The 27,604-nt window shown below is 43.1% G+C and overlaps 1 pseudogene; it reads right to left on the bottom strand.

The window, feature by feature from the left end:
• Nucleotides 1–9,340: 9,340 nt before the first annotated feature.
• On the bottom strand, nt 9,341–26,983 carry LOC125519534 (uncharacterized; annotated as a pseudogene).
• Nucleotides 26,984–27,604: the final 621 nt, after the last annotated feature.

Genomic DNA, 27,604 nt, shown 5'->3' with positions numbered 1-27,604 from the left:
CGGAAGAAGTACGTCAGGGGGGCCACAAGGGTGGAGGGCACGCCCAGGGGGTGGGCGCGCCCCCATGCCTCGTGACCTCCTCGCAGATCCCCCGACGTGCACTCCAAGTCTTCTGGGCTTCTTTCCTTCCAAAAATGAGTTTCGTGAAGTTTCAGGTCAATTGGACTCCGTTTGATTTTCCTTTTCTTCGAAACCCTAAAACAGGGTAAAAACAGAAACTGGCACTGGGCTCTGGGTTAATAGGTTAGTCCCAAAAATGATATAAAAGTGTATAATAAAGCCCATAAACATTCAAAACAGTAAATAATATAGCATGGAGCAATCAAAAATTATAGATACGTTGGAGACGTATCGGCATCCCCAAGTTTAATTCCTGCTCGTCCTCGAGTAGGTAAATGATAAAAAGACAGAATTTTTGATGCGGAGTGCTACTTGGCATAATTTCATTGTGATTCTTCTTAATTGTGGTATGAATATTCAAATCCGAAAGATTCAAGACAAAAGTTCATATTGACATAGAAATAATAATACTTCAAGCATACTAACTAAGCAATCATGTCTTCTCAAAATAACATGGCTAAAGAAAGCTATCCCTACAAAATCATATAGTCTAGCTGTGCTCTATCTTCACCACACAAAATATTTAAATCATGCACAACCCCGATGACCAGCCAAGCAATTGTTTCATACTTTTGATGTTCTCAAACTTTTTCAATCTTCACGCAATACATGAGCGTGAGCCATGGATATAGCACATTAGGTGGAATAGAATGGTGGTTGTGGAGAAGACAAAAAGGAGAAGATAGTCTCACATCAACTAAGCGTATCAACGGGCTATGGAGATGCCCATCAATAGATATCAATGTGAGTGAGTAGGGATTGCCATGCAACGGATGCACTAGAGCTATAAGTGTATGAAAGCTCAATAAAAGAAACTAGTGGGTGTGCATCCAACTTGCTTGCTCATGAAGACCTAGGGAATTTTGAGGAAGCCCATCATTGGAATATACAAGCCAAGTTCTATAATGAAATATTTCCACTAGTATATGAAAGTGACAACATAGGAGACTCTCTATCATGAAGATCATGGTGCTACTTTGAAGCACAAGTGTGGTAAAAGGATAGTAGCATTGACTCTTCTCTCTTTTTTCTCTCATTTTTTATTTTTTTTATTTGGGCCTTCTCTTTTTTTATGGCCTCTTTTCTCTTCTTTTTTTATTTGGGCTTCTTTAGCCTCTTTTATTTTTTATTTTCGTCTGGAGTCTCATCCTGACTTGTGGGGGAATCATAGTCTCCATCATCCTTTCCTCACTGGGACAATGCTCTAATAATGATGATCATCACACTTTTATTTACTTACAGCTCGATACTTAGAACAAGATATGACTCTATATGAATGCCTCCGGCAGTGTACCGGGATGTGCAATGATGCATGAGTGACATGTATGAAAGAATTATGAATGGTGGCTTTTCCACAAATACAATGTCAACTACATGATCATGCTAAGCAATATGACAATGATGAAGTGTGTCATAATAAACGGAACGGTGGAAAGTTTCATGGCAATATATCTCGGAATGGCTATGGAAATGCCATAATAGGTATGTATGGTGGCTGTTTTGAGGAAGGTATATGGTGGGTGTATGATACCGGCGAAAGGTGCGCGGTACTAGAGAGGCTAGCAAAGGTGGAAGGGTGAGAGTGCGTATAATCCATGGACTCAACATTAGTCATAAAGAACTCATATACTTATTGCAAAAATCTACAAGTTATCAATGCAAAGTATTACGCGCATGCTCCTAGGGGGATATATTGGTAGGAAAATACCATCGCTCGTCCCCGACCGCCACTCCTAAGGAAGACAATCAATAAATAAATCATGCTCCGACTTCATCACATAGCGGTTCACCATACGTGCATGCTACGGGAATCACAAACTTCAACACAAATATTTCTCAAATTCATAACCACTCAACTAGCATGACTCTAATATCACCATCTCCATATCTCAAAACAATTATCAAGTATCAAACTAATCATACTATTCAACACACTCATAAGAGAATTTTATTATTCTTGAATACCTAGCATATTAGGATTTTAAGCAAATTACCATGCTATTTAAGACTCTCAAAATAAGTGAAGCATGAGAGTTCATCTATTTCTTCAAAATAAAATGACCACCATGCTCTAAAATATATAAGTGAAGCACTAGAGCAAATGACAAACTACTCCGAAAGATTTAAGTGAAGATCAATGAGTAGTCGAATAATAATGCAACTATGTGAAGACTCTCTAACATTTAAGAATTTCAGACCTTGGTATTTTATTCAAACAGCAAGCAAAACTAAATAAAATAATATGACGCTCCAAGCAAAACACATATCATGTGGCGAATAAAAATATAGCTCCAAGTAAAGTTACCGATGAACAAAGACGAAAGAGGGTTTGCCTTCCGGGGCATCCCCAAGCTTAGGCTCTTTCCACTCCTTATTCCATAGTCCATCGAATCTTTACCCAAAACTTGAAAACTTCACAACACAAAACTTAAAGTAGAAAACTTGTGAGCTCCGTTAGTATAAGAAAATAAATCACCACTTCAAGTACTGTAATGAACTCATTCTTAATTTATATTGGTGTTAAACCTACTGTATTCAAACTTATCTATTGTTCATACCCTCCGATAATACTCATAGATTTATCAAAAATAAGCAAACAACACATCGAAAACAGAATCTGTCAAAAACAGAACAGTCTGTAGTAATCTGGATCAAACGTATAGTTCTGGAACCCCAAAAATTCTAAAATAAATTGCTGGACCTGAAGAATTTATCTTTTAATCATCTTCAAAAAGAATTAACTAAATATCACTCTCCAATAAAAAATGGCAGGAATTCTCGTGAGCTCTAAAGTTTTTGTTTTTGACAGCATGATGAACAAGACTTTCCCCCAAGTCTTCCCAACGGTTCTACTTGGCACAAACACTAATTAAACACATAAAACCATATCTAAACAGAGGCTAGATGAATTATTTATTACTAAACAGGAACAAAAATAAAATTGGGTTGCCTCCCAACAAGCACTATCGTTTAACGCCCCTAGCTAGGCATGATGATTTCAATGATGCTCACATAAAGGATAAGAATTGAAGCATAAATAGAGCATAATGAAGAATATGACTAGCACATTTAAGTCTAACCCACTTCCTATGCATAGGGATTTTGTGAGAAAACAACTTATGGGAACAATAATCAACTAGCATAGGAGGGCAAAACAAGCATAACTTCAAAACTTTAAGCACGTAGAGAGGAAACTTGATATTATTGCAACTCCTACAAGCATATATTCCTCCCTCATAATAATTTTCAGTAGCATAATGAGTGAATTCAACAATATAACTATCACCTAAAGCATTCTTTTCATGATCTACAAGCATATAAATTTTATTACTCTCCACATAAGCAAAATTCTTCTCATTAATAATAGTGGGAGCAAACTCAACAAAATAATTATCATGTGTTGCATAATCCAATTGAAAACTAAAATCATGATGACAAGTTTCATGGATATGATTATTCTTTATAGCATACAAGTCATCACAATAATCATCATAGATAGCAACTTTGTTCTCATAATCAATTGGAACCTCTTTTGAAATAGTGGATTCATCACAAAATAAAGTCATGGCCTCTCCGAAACCAATTTCATCAACATAATCATCATAAATAGGAGGCATGCTTTCAGCATAATAAATTTGCTCATCAAAACTTGGGGGACAAAAAATATCATGTTCATCAAACATAGCTTCCCAAACTTGTGGCTTTGCATATCATTAGCATCATGGATATTCAAGGAATTCATACTAACAACATTGCAATCATGCTCATCATTCAAATATTTAGTGCCAAACATTTTATAGATTTCTTCTTCTAGCACTTGAGCACAATTATCCTTTCCATCATACTCACGAAAGATATTAAAAAGGTGAAGCGTATGAGACAAACTTAATTCCATTTTTTATAGTTTTCTTTTATAAACTAAACTAGTGATAAAACAAGAAACTAAAAGACTCGATTGCAAGATCTAAAGATATACCATCAAGCACTCACCTCCCCGGCAACGGCGCCAGAAAAGAGCTTGATGTCTACTACACAACCTTCTTGTAGACGTTGTTGGGCCTCCAAGTGCAGAGGTTTGTAGGACAGTAGCAAATTTCCCTCAAGTGGATGACCTAAGGTTTATCAATCCATAGGAGGCGTAGGATGAAGATGGTCTCTCTCAAGCAACCCTGCAACCAAATAACAAAGAGTCTCTTGTGTCCCCAACACACCTAATACAATGGTAAAAAAATTGAATAGGTGCACTAGTTCGGCGAAGAGATGGTGATACAAGTGGTATATGGATAGTAGATAAAGGTATTTGTAATCTGAAATTATAAAAACAGCAAGGTAACTAATGATAAAGGTGAGCGTAAATGGTATTGCAATGCGTTGAAACAAGGCCTAGGGTTCATACTTTCACTAGTGCAAGTCCTCTCAACAATAATAACATAATTGGATCGCATAACTATCCCTCAACATGCAACAAAGAGTCACTCCAAAGTCACTAATAGCGGAGAACAAACGAAGAGATTATGGTAGGGTACAAAACCACCTCAAAGTTATTCTTTCCAATCAATCCGTTGGGCTATTCCTATAAGTGTCACAAACAGCCCTAGAGTTCGTACTAGAATAACACCTTAAGACACAAATCAACCAAAACCCTAATGTCACCTAGATACTCCAGTGTCACCTCAAGTATCCGTGGGTATGATTATACGATATGCATCACACAATCTCAGATTCATCTATTCAACCAACACAAAGGACCTCAAAGAGTGCCCCAAAGTTCCTACCGGAGAATCACGACGCAAACATGTGCCAACCCCTATGCATAGGTTCATGGTTGGAACCCACAAGTTGATCACCAAAACATACATCAAGTGAATCACGTGGTATCCCACTGTCACCACAGATACGCACGGTAAGACATACATCAAGTGTTCTAAAATCTTTAAAGACTCAATCCGATAAGATAACTTCAAAGGGGAAACTCACTTCATTACAAGAGAGTAGAGGGGAGGAGAAACATAAGATCCAACTATAATAGCAAAGCTCGCGATACATCAAGATCGTACCAGCTCAAGAACACGAGAGAGAGAGAGATCAAACACATAGCTACTGGTACATACCCTTAGCCCCGAGGGAGAACTACTCCGTCCTCGTCATGGTGACCACCGGGATGATGAAGATGGCCACCGGAGAAGGATTCCCCCTCCGGCAGGGTGCCGGAACGGGTCTAGATTGGCTTTCGGTGGCTACTGAGGCTTCTGGCGGCGGAACTCCTGATCTATTGTGCTCTCGGATGTTTTTAGGGTATATGGAGATATATAGGCGGAAGAAGTACGTCAGGGGGGCCATGAGGGGCTCACGAGGGTGGAGGGCGCGCCCCCTGCCTCGTGACCTCCTCGCAGATCCCCCGACGTGCACTCCAAGTCTTCTGGGCTTCTTTCCTTCCAAAAATGAGTTCCGTGAAGTTTCAGGTCAATTGGACTCCGTTTGATTTTCCTTTTCTTCGAAACCCTAAAACAGGGTAAAAACAGAAACTGGCACTGGGCTCTGGGTTAATAGGTTAGTCCCAAAAATGATATAAGAGTGTACGATAAAGCCCATAAACATTCAAAACAGTAAATAATATAGCATGGAGCAATCAAAAATTATAGATACATTGGAGACGTATCAAACACGTTTACTGTTTTGACTTATGGTGGGAATTTCTTCTGTTCCCCAGTGCTTTGCTTGCGAGGCTCGTCCTCGTCTTCGCTTGGTGTATCCTGCCCCGTGTGTTCGGCGTTGAGTTTGCCGGATTGCTTGAAGACCCAACATTCTCTATGGGTATGATTTGCAGGTTTATCAGGGGTGCTGTGGATCTGACATAGTTTGTCCAGAATCTTGTTCAGGCTGGACAATTCGTCTCTGTTGCTTTTGGAGGGCAGCTTTTGCTGACTTGGCCGAGAGCTTCTGAATCCGGCGTTTGCCGCCATGCTCTTCGGGCTATCTTCTTTATTCCGGCGCTTGTTTTTGCTGCGTCGTGGCTTCCCGTTTCCGTCCCTGACTTCGGATGTACTTGGGTCGCTGGTGCTGCATCGGGCTAACCAACTGTCCTCGCCCGCACAAAAGCGGGTCATGAGGCTTGTTAATGCTGCCATTGTTCTCGACTTTTCTTGGCCGAGGTGTCTAGCACGCCATCCGTCTCGAACGATGTGCTTGAAAGCTGCTAAGGCTTCGGCGTCCGGACATTCGACTATTTGATTCTTTTTAGTGAGAAACCTGTTCCAAAGCTTTCGCGCTGACTCTCCGGCTGTTGAGTTATATGACTTAAATCGTCTGCATCCGGTGGTCGGACATAAGTCCCTTGAAAATTTTCCCGAAAAGCATCTTCGAGCTCTTCCCAGCTTCCAATGGAGTTTTCGGGGAGGCTTTTAAGCCAGTGCCGAGCTGGCCCTTTGAGCTTGAGGGGTAAGTACTTGATGGTGTGGAGATCGTCTCCTCGAGCCATGTGGATATGGAGGATGTAGTCCTCAATCCAGACCCCAGGGTCTGTCGTTCCATCATACGCCTCTATGTTTACGGGTTTGAATCCCTCTGGAAATTCATGGTCCAGCACCTCATCGGTGAAACATAGGGGGTGTGCGGCACCCCTGTATTTGGGTGTACCGTGGTGTTCTGATTTTTGTTGTGTTGCATTGCGTTCTGGAGCGCGCTTGCTTGGCCCGTAGATGGATCTGGTTGTGCCGTCCTTTTGATGCGAGCCCTCACGTGGATCGCGTACTGGCTTGTCTGCGGCGTCGTTTGCCGCTCTATGTTGGCCACGAGGTCGTCTATCCGACCGGATGGCTGTTTTGTTTTTTGATTGCGGGGGATCTAAGGCCTCCTCATCGAATTCGGGTAGCTCTTTGTGTGGCGACTACCGCCGTACTTTGCTGCAGTGTTGAGTACTTCACTCCATCTAATTCTGAGTGTGTCTTGTGCAGCCCTGTGCCTTTGCTTCTGCTTTTTCAGACTCCTCGCAGTGGCAACAAGCCTTTGATGGGTATTTTGTTGCTCTGGGTGCCTATCCGGTGTGATGTCATCCGGACTGTTATCTTCGCCAGAGTCGGGTTGTTCGGTTTGATTCTCCGTGTTGCCGTGGTCGGACGGTGGTTCAATGCCATGTTTGTCATCCGCTGGCTCACCCTGCTCTATCGCTGGGTCTATATGATCGTTGTTTCTGCCGAGGCGGTATTAGGAGCGGCGCTTACACCGCCACTTTGACTGCTTCTCGAGGGAATGATCCTTCACTGCGTCCTTCCGTTCCTCGTCGTCATTTTCTTTGGGTGTGTCCACCATGTATACATCATATGATGAAGTGGGCATCCAGTGCCCTGTGGGCAGTGGCTCCTGTTCGTCTCCTGCATCGCCATCCATACCGTCGATTCTTCGGAGTCGAAGGCGAGCATGTCGGTCAAATCGTCGACAGTGGCTACTAAGTGGGTGGTGGGTGGGCGGCGAATTTCTTCGTCGTCCGCATCCCGATCTGGCCGGCCATAGTTTGGCCAGGACTCTTCTGACAAGGAGAGAGACCTTAATGAGTTCAGTATGTCGCCAAAGGGCGAGTGCTGAAGGATATCCGCGGAGGTGAACTCCATGATCGGCGCCCAGTTGGATTCGATAGGCACGGGCGCAGGAGGTTCGAAGTCCGTGAAGGGTAAGGTCGATACTCGGCTCGGTCGCAGCTGAGAATGCGGCCTCCATGGCGGGGTCTATCCACCCGTCCATGGATGGCGCAATTGGCTCCGAATTGAGGGTCGGAGCGGTTGCCGGCGCGATCTCCTAAACACTGTCCGATGGTAGAGCTAAATCATGCTCATCGTGACCATGAGGCGCACTCGGCAGGGGCTCGAATCCGTCGAAGATCAAGTCTCCGCGGATGTCGGCCGTGTAGTTTAAGCTTCCAAACCTGACCTGGTGGCCAGGGGCGTAACTCTCGATCTGCTCCAGATGGCCAAGCGAGTTGGCCCGCAGTGCGGAGCCGCCGGATACAATGATCTGTCCGAGGAGAAAAGTCTCACCCCGGACTGCATCTCTATCAATGATTGAAGGAACCATCCAGCCTAACGATGACGACACAGAGGAACTCTCAATGAAAGCACCAATGTCGGTGTCAAAACCGGCAGATCTCGGGTAGGGGGTCCCGAACTGTGCGTCTAGGCGGATGGCAACAGGAGACGGGGGACATGATGTTTACCCAGGTTCGGGCCCTCTTGATGGACGTAATACCCTATGTCCTGCTTGATTGATCTTGATAATATGAGTAGTACAAGAGTTGATCTACCATGAGATCGAAGAGGCTAAACCCTAGAAGCTAGCCTATGGTATGATTGTTGTTGTTGGTCCTACGGACTAAACCCTCCGGTTTATATACACACCGGAGGGGGCTAGGGTTACACAGAGTCGGTTACAAGGAAGGAGATCTACATATCCGTACTGCCAAGCTTTCCTTCCACGCCAAGGAGAGTCCCATCCGGACACGGGACGAAGTCTTCAATCTTGTATCTTCATAGTCCAACAGTCCGGCCAAAGGATATAGTCCGGCTGTCCGGATACCCCCTAATCCAGGACTCCCTCAATCGTCATGCGCCTTGTTCTCATGGAGACGAACTATGCAGTTCCCATAGTGCACAATCATATCAACAATAGTCATACCGAATTCTAGATGCAAGTGAAGACATGAATTCAGACTCTCACTTCGCTAGTTACTTCGCATACCTAGGAAGAACCGACTAGATAGATATGATGCAGCCCAAAGCCTTTTCTTCTTGTACATCCTACGTAACCATGTCTTTGATTTCTCCAACTGCCATTTGGTAGTAAACGCTGCCCATCTCTCCTCAAATACTTTTTTTGAAGTGGCATAATAAAGTAGAGACCTGAACTCCTTTAGAGACTTATGATGAAGGTGTTTCTGCATGTTCTTCTCAATATGCCACGAGCAAAGACGATGCCAAACCTCCGAAAGTACCTTTCTGATGGCCTTAATCATAGCTGCATCTCCATCAGTAATTACTAACCTCGGCCTCTTCTGACAGTGAGCCCTCAAAAACGTTTGAAGCAGCCAGACATATGTATCTTCCGTCTCGTCAGACACAAGAGCACAACCGAATACCGTGGTGCAACAGTGGTTGTTCAGACCGACAAAAGGTATAAATGGCATGCCATACCTATTCATCTGGTATGTGTTGTCAAAGACGGTCACATCACCTTAGTCAACATAGTCTCGACGTGATTGAGAATCACACCAGAATAGGTTTTTCAGCCTTCCTTCATCATCGACTGTGTGCTCAAAGAAGAAATCTGGATCCCTCTCTCTTCTGGTCATCATGATCCCAATGGCAGTGTCTGCATCACCTTGTGCAAGCAACTTCATTTTTTCACTATAACACATGTTATAAAGCTTCTTCCTCCCAAAACCAGCCTTTGCATATGACCCATACCTACTGACGAGAGTATCATAAATCATATGTTTCCTGATTCCAGCACCTCCCATAGTTAAGATCTCAGCTTTCTGGTATTCTTTTATCTGATTATGAGACCGAAGAAACATGACTTCATCTGGTCTAGCTAGAACGTGACTGTGATCATCACTGAAACTGCTGACATACCAAACGTCACGCTTTTTATCAAGTTTCAAAGTTATATGCGCATTGCAAAAGCAACGAGTCTCCCCTCTGAGCCTGCGGGTCCTGTCTTCCATTGTACAAAGTTTTGCCTGTCGTTTCCCAGCTCTCGCACACAGATACTTTCTCAAGCGCTTAGTTCCCTCACGACCTTTCGAATATTTCAGCGAGTCCTTTCTTACGCTGAAACCACGCTCGTAAGCATACTGGTTATAGAAAATGTAAGCCTCTCCTAGTGACCTGAACGTCTTCCTCATCACCTTCCAATGCCTGGCCAATGATTCTTGCTAATACTCATCAAATCCGGTGTCAAAATTAAACATATCATCACCAACATGCTCATCCTTCCTGCTTGGACCATCTACATCTCCCTGTAAATTAATGCATGAAACCATGTATGTCAGTCAGTTATTATTTTAATATGTAATGTATGTAAGTTTCAAAACTTACTTTGCAGGAGTTTTCATCATGAGATGCATCAACATGCGATTTGTCACTTTCATCGTCCACAATATTCCTCACTAAGTCCCCGTTCTCGTCCATCTGTGCACATTTCAAAAAAATACATGTAAGCGGTCATATGGTTATTATGTCATTTCTTCTCCTATTTTTATAAAAACATACCCGTAGTGCACTTTCAGCAAATGAATCATCTATATCCATATCATCATCATCATCGCCATGTCGCTACATGATGCAAAAAAACATGTAATTGTCTGTGCGGTTTATCATATTTATTGTTTTTATCAACATTGATCACACTTACATTGCCACTATAAGATTCATCCAAACTCATGTAGTTCTCCTCAGCAGGTTCACCCATATTCAATGACGAGGTTCCGGTGTCCTCGCCGTAATCATCGCCATCATAATCGCCCTCCTCCTCTAACTATACATGTTTAAAAAATTTGTAAGATCAATCGAACACCGTGTAACACCATCCTAAAATAATTTGTTTATCAAGCACAACGACGTGTCAAACAAACCTCTTGCACGGCGGCGAGGATTTCAGCTGGATCCATTTTGTCCGATGACGAACGCGCTGATGGCGTGATGTTGCTGGCCGGACGAGGGAGGTGTTAACGGCGTGAGGACGATGTCCGGTTGTAGCAGGCGGAGTCCGCGGAGGAACGCGGCAACGAAGATCACGGGTTGGCCGCCATCTGGGCGACGGGAAAGGAACGCGGCGGCAGCGGCGGCAACGGCGCCGGGGCACGCGCGGCGGCCTGTTTGGGCGGCAAGCCGGGCGATGGCAACTTCGTGGAGACGGGGGCCGACGAGGAGACAGCGTGGATGCGTTTAGGGTTTAGGGTTACGACGGCGGGCGTCGGCGGCTCCCGTGATGTTTTTTTTCAATAACTATCGACGCAACGTGGAGACGTGCGGGCGTACGGCGGCGACGTACAGCGACGGGTGCGGGTACGCGGGCCGGCGTACGGGGCACGACGTACAGCGACGGGCGGGCGTACGACGTCGCGCGCGGGCGTACGGCGTCGGGGTGGGTATTCCTATACCTAATGTGAAATGACCATACTACCCATTATACGTTTTAGAGGGGGGGGTTGTACCGAAGCACTCCCCTTACAATAATTGGTGGCACAATTTTTAATTCCGGGGCTTGAAAGTAGAGTGCTCATGCTGCCTCACTCTGCCAGGTGTGTCGTGTTTTCATACCCAAGATGAGTGTACGAAGAATTGCACATCAATCTAAAATAATGTTGTGCATTAAGAGAAGACTAGCAAACTTGCCCATGCGTTGCAACGGGAGTTTAAAAGATATCAAATACAACTCCCCTCCCCAACCCTCCCACGATGGTTAAAATCACAAAAAAAATGTCTAAACGTTTGATTCATCTGTATGCCTGTAATATTTTTGACCAACATTTGTATGCCTGTACATATCAATCGGAACATAATATTATTAAAAGCAACTTTAAACTCTAAGATTTGCAAGCTTGAACATTTTTACATGTCTAGTTTTTAGAAGAAAAAAAAGATTGATGTTTGCTTTGCAATTATATCGATTTTTCAGCTTTAAACTTCATTGTGAGTATGCTAGCACAATTCCAATTAGCCCATTTGCCAGCAACACTTTAGCCACTTCAGCTGCATGGGGCACTGTAAACTTTGGCTCAATGCCTAGTGTCTTTAATGGCCAGACTCAAAAGATAGAAGTACTTTAGCCTTTATGTATATTCAGACCAAGAACCCCTGCCAATTCCAACTATAAATAGATGAAAAATACATGTGATTGAAGAAAACTACAGAATAACCTCGACACAATAACTGTTGTCAGCCAATTAGAGCAGAATACAAAATAAATAATGACAAGAACAACATATAACATTTTGGATATAAGTTAATACATCCCTTCCCTAACTTTATGTAAGAATCATATCTGATGTTGTATGGCTCGTATGTCAATAGTAGTTTGTGTTCTGTACTTGGTATACATATCAATGAATATTTGAAATTTGAATGTTATTAAGCAAACAAAATTGCAGAAAGGAGAATCTTACCAAGCCACCAGGGAAGATGAAGACTGAAAAGTTCGAGAAAACAAAATGGTTTTTGGATATCAACCTTTTCTGATCTTTCTCTGGAGGAAACTTTTTGAGAAGCAATGGAATGATGTTGATAGGGACTTTGATTGCAAAGTACGCAATAAAAATATGTGGTACTCCCTCTGTCCCATAATATAAGAACGTTTTCGACACTAACACTAGTGTAGTGTCAAAAACATTCTTATATTATGGGACGGAGGGAGTATATCATTAAGGTTGCCCCAGAGGTATTCAAAGTTGATGTTCCAATATTACACTCTGTTTTTTTGTAACAAAAATGTGCCATTTGGTCTCTTAACATCCAAAAAAACGCCTTGTTTGGATTCAGGATGAACTGCATGCATGGTACAGATACTCTATTTTTGATATATAGACGCGGTATTTTTCAAATACATCTGAAGGAAAGTCCACAACAAAAACATAGAGACGACTCGGAAACGATTTCAGATAAATAATACATAGTTGATGAGTAATGCTACACCTACGAACAAAGTTAACCGTAATTTTACATGATTAGACAGCTGGCAATTTGTGATTTGGATTAGGGGGGAGGAGGGGCCTACCCTAGTTAAAATCATTTAGATCACTATTTTAGTGATCTAAACGCTCTTATGTTAGTTTGCAGAGGGAGTACAAGCAAGCCAACAAGTGCTATCGCATTGGCTTTCTATCTCCACGCCATCGCTCGGGACCTGGCGGCTACCAAAAGCGGACGGACACAATGTTCACGGCCGGCGGTGCTTTTTAGGGGATGCGGCCGTAGAGGAACCCCGGGACGCCCGGGTGTACGGAGGAGCGGCCGCGGAGAGCGGGCATGGCCCAGCCGAAGCATACGCGGATGCGCGCCTGGAGGCATCAGAGCATCTTGGCGGCACGTGCGCGTGCATAGCGAGAGTTTGGTGTTACCGGAGAAGTGATAACTCCGGAGAAACAACTATTGTCAGTGAACTCGCCGCTCCCACTACGCCATGTACTCCACTTATGGCCATGCCGTCGTCGCCATACTTCCTGCCCGCCCAGGCCCATGGCCCTCCGCATCCTATGGGAGTAGTCCACGTCCGTCTGGAGTGGCAGTGTAGAGGGGGTTAGGTGGCCTCCCGACGCCCATGATGGGGAAGGAAAATCTCCAGAGGGCTTCGGCTGCGTAGGATATCTCGTCGCCTACCTCGTGCACAATGCTTGACATGCCTCCCGCCCTCTATTGTGTCATGCCGTGCCGTTCCACATGCCCGCATCCCCATTAATCCAGGATGAGTGGCAACCGACTCCAGCGCTTCTGATGGAGGTCAGGGTGAATGGTATGCGGGGGATGGACCGGCGAATTCGGCAGCTTGATGCATGGTGCCCCTTGATACGTCCATTTTGCATCATGCTTTTATATCGATATTTATTGCATTATGGGCTGTTATTACACATTATGTCATAATACTTATGTCTATTCTCTCTTATTTTACAAGGTTTACATAAAGAGTGAGAATGCCGGCAGCTGGGATTCTGGGCTGGAAAAGGAGCAAATATTAGAGACCTATTCTGCACAGCTCCAAAAGTCCTGAAACTTCACGGAAGATGTTTTCCAAATATATAAAAAATACTGAGAGCAAGAACTTCACCAGGGGGCCACACCCTGCCCACGAGGGTGGGGGGCGCGCCCCCCCTACCTCGTGGGCCCCCTGGTGGCCCTCCGGTGGCCATCTTCTGCTATATGAAGTCTTTCAATGGGAAAAAATAAGAAGCCATCTTCTCGGACGAAACTCCGCCGCCATGAGGCGGAACCTTGGCGAAACCAATCTAGGGCTCTGGCGGAGCTGTTCTGCCGGGGAAACTTCCTCCTGGAGGGGGAAATCATCGCCATCGTCATCACCAACGCTCCTCTCATCGGGAGAGGGCAATCTCCATCAACATCTTCATTAGCACCATCTCCTCTCAAAACCCTAGTTCATCTCTTGTATCCAATTCTTGTCTCCAAGTCTGGAATTGGTGCTAGTAGGTTGCTAGTAGTGTTAATTACTCCTTGTAGTTGATGCTAGTTGGTTTAATTGGTGGAAGATCATATGTTCACATCCTATATGCATATTAATACCCCTCTGATTATGAACATGTTTATGCTTTGTGAGTAGTTACTTTTGTTCCTGAGGACATGGGAGAAGTCTTGCTATTAGTAGTCATGTGAATTTGGTATTCGTTCGATATTTTGATGAGATGTATGTTGTCTCTCCTCTAGTGGTGTTATGTGAACGTCGACTACATGACACTTCACCATTATTTGGGCCTGGAGGAAGGCATTGGGAAGTAATAAGTAGATGATGGTTTGCTAGAGTGACAGAAGCTTAAACCCTAGTTTATGCGTTGCTTCGTAAGGGGTAGATTTGGATCCATATGTTTCATGCTATGGTTAGGTTTACCTTAATACTTTCGTTGTAGTTGCAGATGCTTGCAATAGAGGTTAATCATAAGTGGGATGCTTGTCCAAGTAAGGGCAGTAACCAAGCACCGGTCCACCCACATACCAAATTATCAAAGTACCGAACGTGAATCATATGAGCATGATGAAAACTAGCTTGACGATATTCCCATGTGTCCTCGGGAGAGCTTTTCTCTATATAAGAGTTTGTCCGGGCTTGTCCTTTGCTACAAAAAGGATTGGGCCACCTTGCTGCACTTTATTTACTTTTGTTACTTGTTTCTCATTACAAATTATCCTATCACAAAACTATTTGTTACCACTTATTTCAGTACTTGCAGAGAATACCTTGCTGGAAACCGCTTATCATTTCCTTCTGCTCCTCGTTGGGTTCGACACTCTTGCTTATCGAAAGGACTACGATAGATCCCCTATACTTGTGGGTCATCAAGACTCTTTTCTGGCGCCATTGTCAGGGAGGTCTACGCAAAAGTCAACATACCAAGTACCCATCACATACCCTTATCTCCCGCATTACATTATTTGCCATTTGCCTCTCGTTTTCCTCTCCCCCACTTCACCCTTCCCGTTTTATTCACCCTCTCTCTCCCTATCCTCCCTCTCTTTCTCTATTTGCCACTTTTTGCCCGCTTGTTTGCTTGTGTGTTAGTTCGTTTGCTTGTCCTTATGGCTAGTCCTTTACCTTCCACCTCTGTGTCCGAAATTGGGGAAATTATTGTCGATATGGACAATAATAATATCATGAAAAATTCCGATGCTCCTGCTAAAGAACCACATATCTTACTTACAAAAAAATTCCGTGTTGGTAGTGGTAATATTATTGGAAAAGGAGTTATTCAAGATTTCTTTACTTGTGCCAGTGCTTTACCTTCTATGGGTAGTTCTATCCTTCATAGAACTAGTAGTCTTGCAGACGCTATTGCCATGCTTGTAGTTGAACTTGAAAGACAATTCATGCACATGCATCCTTGCATACAAAGGATTTTCCTGGAATTTCCTAATATTGAGCATTCTTCTATTAAGCGTGCCGCTACTATCTTTTTGGCTCATGAGTTTAGATTCATAATAAAAGTGGCCAAAGAAATATTTGCACATTATGGTGTGGACGCTTGCCGTCCTCCCATAGAGGCTATCCTCTTTGATCAAGAAGAAATAATGAATTTTCAATCTCTAGACTATGTTGCTTTCAATGAAAATCTTAGAAAAAGGGTTCCTACCAATGTTTTAGTTGATAGAATTTCTGAACTTAATGATGATTTGGCTATTCAAAATAATGAACTAGGATATTCTCTTGAATATAGGCTCACAAAGTTCTGCCAAAAGAATGCTTATAATGATGAATTGGTTGTGCACTATGAAGGACCAAAGGAGGAACCTATACCTACCAAGGTTGACCTTGGGGACTTTTGTCCCATTAAATTTAGCCCTTTTGATTACTTTTGCTTGCCTCAAAGAAAACTTGCTACCGAACATAGAGAATATGAAATGAGTTTTAATAATCTATCTTACTATTATGGCAATACCTAGATCTATCCTTGCTTGTTATGCCTAGCTAGGGGCGTTAAACGATAGCGCTTGTTGGGAGGCAACCCAATTTTGTTTTTATTCCTAGATTTTTGCTCCTGTTTAGTAATAAATAATTTATCTAGCCTCTATTTTGGTTGTGTTTTTGTGTTTAATTAGTGTTTGTTCCAAGTAGAACCGTTGGGAAGACTTGGGGAAAGTCTTGTTACACTTGCTGTAAAAAACAGAAACTTTAGCGTTCACGAGAACTACTGCCATTTTTATTTGGAAAGTGATATTTAGTTAATTATTTTTGAAGATGATTAATAGATAAATTCCTCACGTCAAGAAATTTATTTTAGAATTTTTGGGGTTACAGATCTTGCGCTAGCTACAGATTACTACACACTGTTCTGTTTTTGACAGATTCTGTTTTTCGTGTGTTGTTTGCTTATTTTGATGAATCTATGGCTAGTAAAATAGTTTATAAACCATAGAGAAGTCGGAATACAGTAGGTATAATGCCAATATAAATAAATAATGAGTTCATTACAGTACCTTGAAGTGGTCTTTTGTTTTCTTTCGCTAACGGAGCTCATGAGATTTTCTACCTTAAGTTCTGTGTTGTGAAGTTTTCAAGTTTTGGGTAAAGATTTGATGGATTATGGAACAAGGAGTGGCAAGAGCCTAAGCATGGGGATTCCCATGGCACCCCCAGGATAATCTAAGGACACCTAAAAGCCAAAGCTTGGGGATGCCCCGGAAGGCATCCCCTCTTTCGTCTACTTCTATCGGTAACTTTACTTGGAGCTATATTTTTATTCGCCACATGATATGTGTTTTGCTTGGAGCGTCTTGTATGATTTGAGTCTTTATTTGTTAGTTTACCACAATCATACTTGCTGTACACACCTTTGGAGAGAGCCATACATGATTTGGAATTTGTTAGAATACTCTATGTGCTTCGCTTATATCTTTTGAGTTATGTAGTTTTGCTCTAGTACTTCACTTATATCTTTTAGAGCACGATGCTGGATTTGTTTTATAGAAACTATTGATCTCTCATGCTTCACTTAGATTATTTTGAGAGTTTTAAATAGCATGGTAATTTGCTTAAAGTCTTAATATGCTTGGTATACAAGATTAATAATAAAACTTTCTTATGAGTGTGTTGAATACTATGAGAAGTTTGATGCTTGATAATTGTTTTGAGATATGAAGATGGTGATATTAAAGTTATGCTTGTTGAGTAGTTGTGAATTTGAGAAATACTTGTGTTAAAGTTTGTGATTCCCGTAGCATGCACGTATGGTGAACCGTTATGTGATGAAGTCGGAGCATGATTTATTTTTTGATTGTCTTCCTTATGAGTGGCGGCCGAGGACGAGCGATGGTCTTTTCCTACCAATCTATCCCCCTAGGATCATTCGCGTAATACTTTGCTTTGATAACTTGTAGATTTTTGCAATAAGTATATGAGTTCTTTATGACTAATGTTGGTTCCATGGATTATACGCACTCTCACCCTTCCACCTTTGCTAGCCTCTCTAATACCGCGCACCTTTCGCCGGTATCATACACCTACCATATACCTTCCTCAAAACAGCCACCATACCTACCTATTATGGCATTTCCATAGCCATTCCGAGATATATTGCCATGCAACTTTCCACCGTTCCGTTTATTATGACACACTCCATCATCATCATATTGCTTAGCATGATCATGTAGTTGACATTGTATTTCTAGCAAAGCCACCATTCATAATTCTTTCATACGTGTCACTCTTGATTCATTGCATATCCCGGTAGACCGCCGGAGGCATTCATATAGAGTCATATTTTGTTCTAAGTATAGAGTTGTAATTGTTGAGTTGTAAGAAAAATAAAAGTGTGACGATCATCATTATTAGAGCATTGTCCCATTGAGGACAGGATGATGGAGACTATGATTCCCCCACAAGCCGGGATGAGACTCTGGACGAAAAATAAAAAAAAAAGAAAGGAAAGAGGCCATAAAAAGAAGAGAAAAGGCCCAAATAAAAAAATGAGAGAAAAAGAGAGAAGGGACAATGTTACTATGCTTTAACCACACTTGTGCTTCAAAGTAGCACCATGATATTCATAGTAGAGAGTCTCTCATGTTATCACTTTCATATACTAGTGGGAATTTTTCATTATAGAACTTAGCTTGTATATTCCAATGATGGGCTTCCTCAAAATGACCTAGGTCTTCATGAGCAAGCAAGTTGGATGCACACCCACTTAGTTTCTTTTTGAGCTTTCATATACTTATAGCTCTAATGAATCCGTTGCATGGCAATCCCTACTCACTCACATTGATATCTATTGATGGGCATCTCCATAGCCCGTTGATACGCCTAGTTGATGTGAGACTATCTTCTCCCTTTTTGTCTTCTCCACAACCACCATTCTATTCCACCTATAGCGTTATGTCCATGGCTCACGCTCATGTATTGCGTGAAGATTGAAAAAGTTTTGAGAATGTCAAAAGTATGAAACAATTGCTTGGCTTGTCATCGGGGTTGTGCATGATTTAAATATTTTGTGTGGTGAAGATGGAGCATAGCCAGACTATATGATTTTGTAGGGATAACTTTCTTTGGCCATGTTATTTTGAGAAGACATAATTGCTTTGTTAGTATACTTGAAGTATTATTATTTTTATGTCAATATTAAACTTTTGTCTTGAATCTTTTGGATCTGAATATTCATACCACAATTAAGAAGAATTACATTAAAATTATGCCAAGTAGCACTCCGCATCAAAAATTCTGTTTTTATCATTTACCTACTCGAGGACGAGCAGGAATTAAGCTTGGGGATGCTTGATACGTCTCCAACGTATCTATAATTTTTTATTGCTCCATGCCATATTACCTACTGTTTTGGACATTATTGGGCTTTGTTATCCACTTTTATATTATTTTTGGGACTAACCTATTAACCGGAGGCCCAGCCCAGAATTGCTGTTTTTTTGCCTATTTTAGGGTTTCGAAGAAAAGGAATATCAAACGGAGTCCAAACGGAATGAAACCTTCGGGAACGTGATTTTCTCAACGAACAAGACCCAGGAGATTTGGACCCTACGTCAATATACAAAAGAGGAGGCCACGGGGTAGGGGGCGCGCCTAACCCCCCCCCCCCTCCCCAGGCGCGCCCTCCACCCTCGTGGGCCCCTGTTGCTCCACCGTCGTACTCCTTCCTCCTATATATACCTACGTACCCCCAAACGATCCAAAAACCTAATTCGACCGCCGCAACTTTCTATATCCACGAGATCCCATCTTGGGGCCTGTTCCGGAGCTCCGCCGGAGGGGGCATCGATCACGGAGGGCTTCTACATCAACACCATAGCCCCTCCGATGAAGTGTGAGTAGTTTACCTCTGACCTACAGGTCCATAGTTATTAGCTAGATGGCTTCTTCTCCCTTTTTGGATCTCAATACAATGTTCTCCCCCTCTCTTGTGGAGAACTATTCGATGTAATCTTCTTTTTGCGGTGTGTTTTTTGAGACCGATGAATTGTGGGTTTATGATCAAGTCTATCTATGAATAATATTTGAATCTTCTCTGAATTCTTTTATGTATGATTGGTTATCTTTGCAAGTCTCTTCGAATTATCAGTTTGGTTTGGCCTACTAGATTGATCTTTCTTGCAATGGGAGAAGTGCTTAGCTTTGGGTTCAATCTTGCGGTGTCCTTTCCCAGTGACAGTAGGGGAAGCAAGGCACGTATTGTATTGTTGCCATCGAGGATAACAAGATGGGTTTTTCACCATATTGCATGAGTCTATCCCTCGACATCATGTCATCTTGCTTAAGGCGTTACTCTGTTTTTAACTTAATACTCTAGATGCATGCTGGATAGTGGTCGATGAGTGGAGTAATAGTAGTAGATGCAGGCAGGAGTCGGTCTACTTGTCTCGGACGTGATGCCTATATACATGATCATACCTAGATATTCTCATAACTATGCTCAATTCTGTCAATTGCTCAATAGTAATTTGTTCACCCACCGTAGAATACTTATGCTCTCGAGAGAAGCCACTAGTGAAACCTATGGCCCCCGGGTCTATCTTCATCATATTAATCTCCTACTACTTAGTTATTTCCTTTGCTTTTTTACTTTGCCTTTATTTTACTTTGCATCTTTATCACAAAAAATACCAAAAATATTATCTTATCATATCTATCAGATCTCACTCTCGTAAGTGGCCGTATAGGGATTGACAACCCCTATTCGCGTTGGTTGCGAGGATTTATTTGTTTTGTGCAGGTACGAGGGACTCGCGCGTAGCCTCCTACTGGATTGATACCTTGGTTCTCAAAAACTGAGGGAAATACTTATGCTACTTTGCTGCATCATCCCTTCCTCTTCAGGGAAAACCAACGCAGTGCTCAAGAGGTAGCAGTGGGTGGGGAGGAATGAGAGAGTGGAGAGAAGAGACAGAGGACGGGGCGGGACGGCCGTTAACGTAGCCGCCTCTTTGTCGTCAGCCAACGGTCGACAAAGAGGTGGGGCCGGTGGGCTTGAGTTGGTTAAACAATAACTGGACCACCCACCTCTTTGCCGTCTGCTAGTGGACGGCAAAGATGATTTGCCATCAGCCAGCAGATGGAAAAGAACTGGCTGATGGCAAAGACCTTGTTTGCCATCAGCCACATCTTTGTCCTCCGTTTTCGTGTGGCTGACGGCAAAGACCTTCTTTGCCGTCAGCAAGTGGACGGCAAAGAGTTGGCAGACGGCAAATAAGCTAATTCCAGTAGTGTTAAGTCTATCGAAGCTCACAATTCGGTCACTTAATCAACTTCAAGTTGAGATCCCATGATCAAATATATTCATAGGCAGATTCGATTGAAAAGCCCTTAATACACTTTACATCCTCTTATGATGGTACTACCATTTCCATGGTAAATAAATTTATAATTTCTTAAAATCATCAGATTCACCCAACCTAATGGGTGCTATACCATTATTTGAAATATTTGCTAGTACTGAGAATACTATGCAACTCAGTGGTCACAAAATAGAACCATTTGGAATTCAAAGTAAAGTGGAGGCTAATAGACAATCACAGATAGAATTACCTCTTAATAGGGAATCGCTCATTTTCAAACGGTCATACAGGCAACTCCCAAGTTTGTCAAATGTGTGGTTATAAAAATATTATACCTATGATTTACCAAACCCTCAAACATATGTTCTAACCATACCACAAATTTATTGAAAGGAAAATAAGTTCATTGGGATAAATTTGAAATCTTGCAAACATACAACCGGAAAATATTCTGGTAAACGATTCTTCTCGAATCCTCATCAGAAAGAGAACCAAAGTCTAATGCAGTAGAAGGATGATGAACTCTTTTGCACTGAGGATATGTTCGTGAAATAAAATTTCAATATATGTTCGAGACCTCGGGTAATCTCTTAATTATCCCAAAGTATTATTAGCCTATACTTGTTCTACTACAAGTACTGTGATGTCCAATATCCAATTTCTCGGACATGATATTCGATAAATTTTAAATGTACGAATCAATTCATACTCAATATTGTTGCGTACACAATAATTTTCTAGATCTTAATAATTTAAATATTTGGCTTGGTAGCCTTAACCATCCTGGTTTGGGAATGATTAGAAAAATATTAACAATTCTATTGGTCACAACTTATCAAGTTGCAAAATTTCCCAAATCATCTGATTTTGTGTGCACCACATGTGCCATAGGGGAAGTTAGTTTTAAGGCACTCTGACCTTAAAATTCTAAATAGGCCACTTATTCTTCCTTGAACACATTCGAAAGATATATTTGGATTCCTTAACCATTATCTGGGGTAATTTAGATACTTCATGGTACTCATATACACATTCATAAAATGTTTTAAAATGTGTCTCTTGTCACACACTACCATGATCTAACCAAAGAAATTGCTTAACTTATCAAAGTAGGAGCAAATTCTCTTGAACAAATGATAAACCCATTCGAATGGCCAATGTCATTGATATCATTTCACAAGCTTTTATGATTGCATTCAGTACTCTATCTGCATACTCAGAATGGTTTAATTAAATTTCTTACCAAAGATAGTCAAATTAATCACATGACCATTGTTATAGAATTGTAATTTACCAGCCTCTTGCTGGACATATACGGTCTTACACACCGTAAGTACGATCTAAATAATACCAACTCCATATCATACTATTTTCCCCTTGTATTAACTACGTGGAAATCAACAAAGTATTTCCTATCCGCGATAATTTAGTTACATACCGATATCACCACTCGAGCGTACATCAATGGGCCCTCACAGAAAATTAGGGATCTATGTGAGTGAAAGGACATGTGGTACCACCATGTGTGGTTTTGGTAATTGATGACAATCTCTATGGACTAATGGTTGCATTGATTTATATTTGAAGGATTTGTCCATAGGCATGTCTTGAAGTATGTGTGTTGGTTTCAAGGAGTTTATGTGATGACCAAGGTGCTATTCAAGGAATTACCTAAAGATTGGTCATGTGAGAGGTTGATCGGGACTAAGCCAAAGAGTAAATCAAGTTGATCAACACACAAAGCATAGAAGATGTACCGAGAGGGATCAAGTGATCCCATGGTATGGTAAGCATTGACAATTACGCTTTGTGTACTAACCCATGGTCTTCATCAGAGTTCTTTGTGGGTTTAGGTTGCGGTGTACACTTTCAAGTGATGCATCACGAAGAGATCAAATGCTTGAAGCTTGCTGTTCATTGTGGTGTCAATGGACTTGTGAAGATGTATCGAGGAGTGGCTCACCCATAGTGGAGTATGGGGGAGCAATCATCTAGTCTTCATCGACCCAACGCAATCAAGAAAGGTGGTCCAGCTTGACGGAGTCAAGATCGTCATCATCTAGCTCAAGTGGTCCATGTGTAAGGCAAAGGTTTGCCCTTGATGGGTTTTCTATTTTACCGGTCTCATGGTGGTAGTTCGGAGACCGGATTGTAGGATCGATTGCCGTACTATCAAGGGGGCTCTCGATGAGTAGCTTGATCGTATTGTTCGTAGAGAGCTCAAACCATTGCATCCTTGCATTGTCTTTCTCGGTTCTTGTTTGGTTCTCTTTGTGAGTTTTGGAGCTTATGGTCATCTTGATGATGTAACACCCACGATGCGGCTATATCTCCCATGTGTCGGAGCACGACTTAGAGGCATAACCGCATTGTAGGCATGTCACAAGAGGGGTAATCTTTACACATCCCATGTACTGAATAAGAAAGAGGTACAGAGTTGGCTTACAATCGCCACTTCACACAAAACATGAATATAGCATTACATCAACCAGATACAATCAAGGTCCGACTACGGAACCAAAATAAAAGAAGGCTACCCCTAATGCAAAAGATCCTCGATCGCCCCAACTGGGCTCCACTACTGATCAACTGGAAACAGAACAACATAACGAACACGGTCTTCATCAAGCTCCTCCTTGAGCTCGGTTGCGTCACCTGCACGGTATCATCGGCACCTGCAATATGGGTTTGGAAGTAATCTGTGAGTCACGGGGACTCATCAAACTCACACCCTCGCAATCAAGACTATTTAAGATTATAGGTAGGGAAAAGGTATGAGGTGGAGCTGAAGCAAGCACTAGCATATATGGTGGCTAACTTACGCAAATGAGAGCGAGAAGAGAAGGCAAAGCGCGGTCGAGAATCTATGATCAAGAACTGATCCTAGACTACTTACGTAAGCATAACTCCAACACTGTGTTCACTTCCCGGACCCCGCCGAGAAGAGACCATCACGGCTACACACGCGGTTGATACACTTTAATTAGGTTAAGTTTTAGGTTATCTACAACCGTACATTAACAAATTCCCATCTGCCCATAACCGCAGGCACGGCTTTCGAAAGTTCAAAACCCTGCAGGGGCGTCCCAACTTAGCCCATCACAAGCTCTCACGGTCAACGAAGGATATTCCTTCTCCCAGGAAGACCCGATCAGGCTCGGAATCCCGGTTACAAGACATCTCGACAATGGTAAAACAAGACCAGCAAAGCCACCCGAATGTGCCGACAAATCCCGATAGGAGCTGCACATATCTCGTTCTCGGGGCACACCGGATTGTCAAAGGTTCCGGTAGGCCAGCCCAGAGTTGCCCCTGGTGGCCACTGGCAGCTGACAGTTTGGACCAACACTCAGAGGAGCACTGGCCCAGGGGTTTAAATAAAGATGACCCTTGGGTTGGCCGACCCAAGGGAAAAAAGGCTAGGTGGCAAATGGTAAAACCAATGTTGGGCCTTGCTGGAGCAGTTTTATTCAAGGCGAACTGTCAAGGGGTTCCCATTATAACCCAACCGTGTAAGGAACGCAAAATCAAGGAACATAACACCGGTATGACGGAAACTAGGGCGGCAAGAGTGGAACAAAACACCAGGCATAAGGCCGAGCCTTCCACCCTTTACCAAGTATATAGATGCATTAAGTAAATAAGAGATATTGTGATATCCCAACAAATATCCATGTTCCAACATGGAGCAAACTCCAATCTTCACCTGCAACTAACAACGCTATAAGAGGGGCTGAGCAAAGCGGTAACATAGCCAAACAACGGTTAGGACAAGGTGTGTTAGAGGCTTGGCTTAGCAACATGGGAGGCATGATATAGCAAGTGGTAAGTATCGCAGCATAGGCATAGCAAAAGAGCGAGCATCTAGCAGGCAAAGATAGAAGTGATTTCGAGGGTATGGTCATCTTGCCTGCAAAGCTCTCCGAGAAGATGAAAGCTTGAAATTCGTAAGCGTACTCAATGGGCTCCTTGAACACGTACTCGTCTCCCGGCTCTACCCAAAGCAAGAACACAAGCAAAGGGAGACGCAATCAACCACGTGCAATGCACAAGCAACATGATGCAAAACATGGCATGATATGCGGGATGTGATATGTGGTGCATATGCATGCTTCGGAAAGGAAAGATTGAACCTGGCCTCAACTTGGAAAACCAAGAGTGCCACTGGAAAGTTGAGTTGATTTCAGTTGAAATTGATCTAAAGATCACCGGAATCGGATGCACGGTTTGGAAATGACAAGCAAAACAAATATGGCACCGGTCTGCGATTAACAGCACGAGACCATCTAAATATATCAAGAACAACAAGCTACTACACTCTAACATAGCAACAAAATACATGGCAGGAATCCACTCAAGATGCTTGACAAAAGATGAACACTGAGCTACGGCTAATTCACTCAATAGCAGGTTCAAACAAGCATGGCAAAAGTGCAATATATTACAGGTTACAGACTTTGTGAAATTAACATGTCAGGAATTAACATCAGGAAGCAATATTTAGGGCAAGATAACAACATGCTACAGGAACATATCATGGCAAAGCAAGGCATGTCATGAAGCTACTCAAAGCATACAACAAAAGTCCCTTACTGACCATGAGCCAAAAGGGATCAGAAAATACAATGGCAACCATGTGAACATAGCAACTTACGTTAACAGATTCAGACTTAGTAGAAAACTGGAACATGGCAACACAGATATTAAGTAGGCATGTTTACGAGCTTGATGCACTCACCACAAGGCATTGCATGACAAACTAAGCATACACCCAGCAAGAAGACATGGCATAGAAGCTAAACATGGCAAGAACAACATCATATCATGCATGGATCAACTACAACAACCTCGGCAAAAATGCTTAACACGTAAACATTCTGCCAGGAACATTTTATAGCAAAAGTAGAACTCGATTGAGTCAAGCTAGGGTGCTCCATAATTGCAAACAAAGACATGGATGGATAGAGCACAACAATATCTACAAAACATCCTTACTGATCATGCTCAAAAGAAGCATGGATCACTCTGTAGCAACATGAATACATGGCATAAAAATATTAACAGGGCAAAGACTTAGAAGAATTCTAAGTCCCTGAAATCAGCAACATTACGAGAGCTACTATGCATGCTTGTGCTAGTCACCACAAATATCACAAAAATACATGGCATACACCCCTGTAAAGATGGCATGGCATACTTCAAAACATATGTAGAGCTCAAGTTCATAGGAGGCACACATCAATCATGGCAAAAATGACAAATGTCCAAGTGAATCTGAAACTAACATTGCATAGCACTCTTGCAACAGCATTTAGGGCATCAAGATGAACTCAAATGAACATGGTGCAATGGAATGAAATGAAGTACTCGTCGAGACGAACAATTTGATATGCTACACGCCCAAAACGGAGCTACGGATGCAAAGTTATGATGCGATGAATAATGCTAAAAATAACTGGGACTAGGGCAAAAATTAGGTCAACCTCCGAGATTCCAGATCTGGATCTGAGGCGGCGCATGAACCGTGGTTCGCCAGAGATGTGGCCGGAGAGGAGGGAAACGGCGGTTGGCGTGGTCGGGGTCGCCTGATCCGGTGACCGGAGGCGGGGTCGGCGACGAGGAAGCTCCGGGTGCCGAGCTTGGCGGCAGCGGAGGAGGAGAAGGCGGCGAAGGGCGGCGGATCCGGCAGAGTCCGGCAATGAGGCGGCCTCGGGCGCGGCCCGGCGAGGAGGCGGCGGGCGGCGGCGGTCTCGGGCGCGGCCCGGCGAGGAGGCGGCGGAGCGCGGTGGAGGGACGCGGGGCGCGGGCCCGGTCGTGACGGGGAGCGGGCTAGCCGCGGGCTGTGCGGGCCGCGATGGTGACGGACAACGGGCAGCCATGTGTCGGCTTTTGATTGGAGTGGGCGCGGTGGCGGGATTTGTCCAGTCCGGGACGGACATGTCCGGCGGGCGAGAGGGGAAGATCTAGGGTTAGACCGCGAATTTCGGAAGGGATCACATATATATATAGGTAGAGGGAACTAGGTGAGTCCAAATGAGGTGCGGTTTTCGGCCACGCAATCATGATCGAACGATCGAGAGGATGGAGGGGGTTTAGGTGGGTTTTGGGCCACTTTGGAGAGGTGTTGGGCTGCAACACACACGAGGACTTTTTGGTTCCTTGGTTAACCGTTGGAGTATCAAACGAAGTCCAAATGGCACGAAACTTGACAGGCGGTCTACCGGTAGTAAACCAAGGCCGCTTGGCAAGTCTCGGTCCAATCCGAGAACGTTTAACACCCACACACGAAAAGAGGTAGAAAGGGACACCGGAGGACATAGGAGTGCCAGATTGCAAAATGGACAACGGGGAAAATGCTCGGATACAAGAGACGAACATGTATGCAAATGTGATGCACATGAAGACATGATATGAAATGCATGACACGCAAGAAAATGACATGGCAACCACAACGAATAACTGGAAGACACCTAGCACATCGGTCTCGGGGCGTTACAACA

The sequence above is a fragment of the Triticum urartu genome, chromosome 1A (genome assembly GCF_056163025.1).
Source record: "Triticum urartu cultivar PI428250 chromosome 1A, HENAU_Tu73, whole genome shotgun sequence".
Classification (NCBI taxonomy): Eukaryota; Viridiplantae; Streptophyta; class Magnoliopsida; order Poales; family Poaceae; genus Triticum; species Triticum urartu.
The sequence above is the reverse complement of the archived record's forward strand: the minus strand, read 5'-3'. Positions and strand labels throughout refer to the sequence as shown.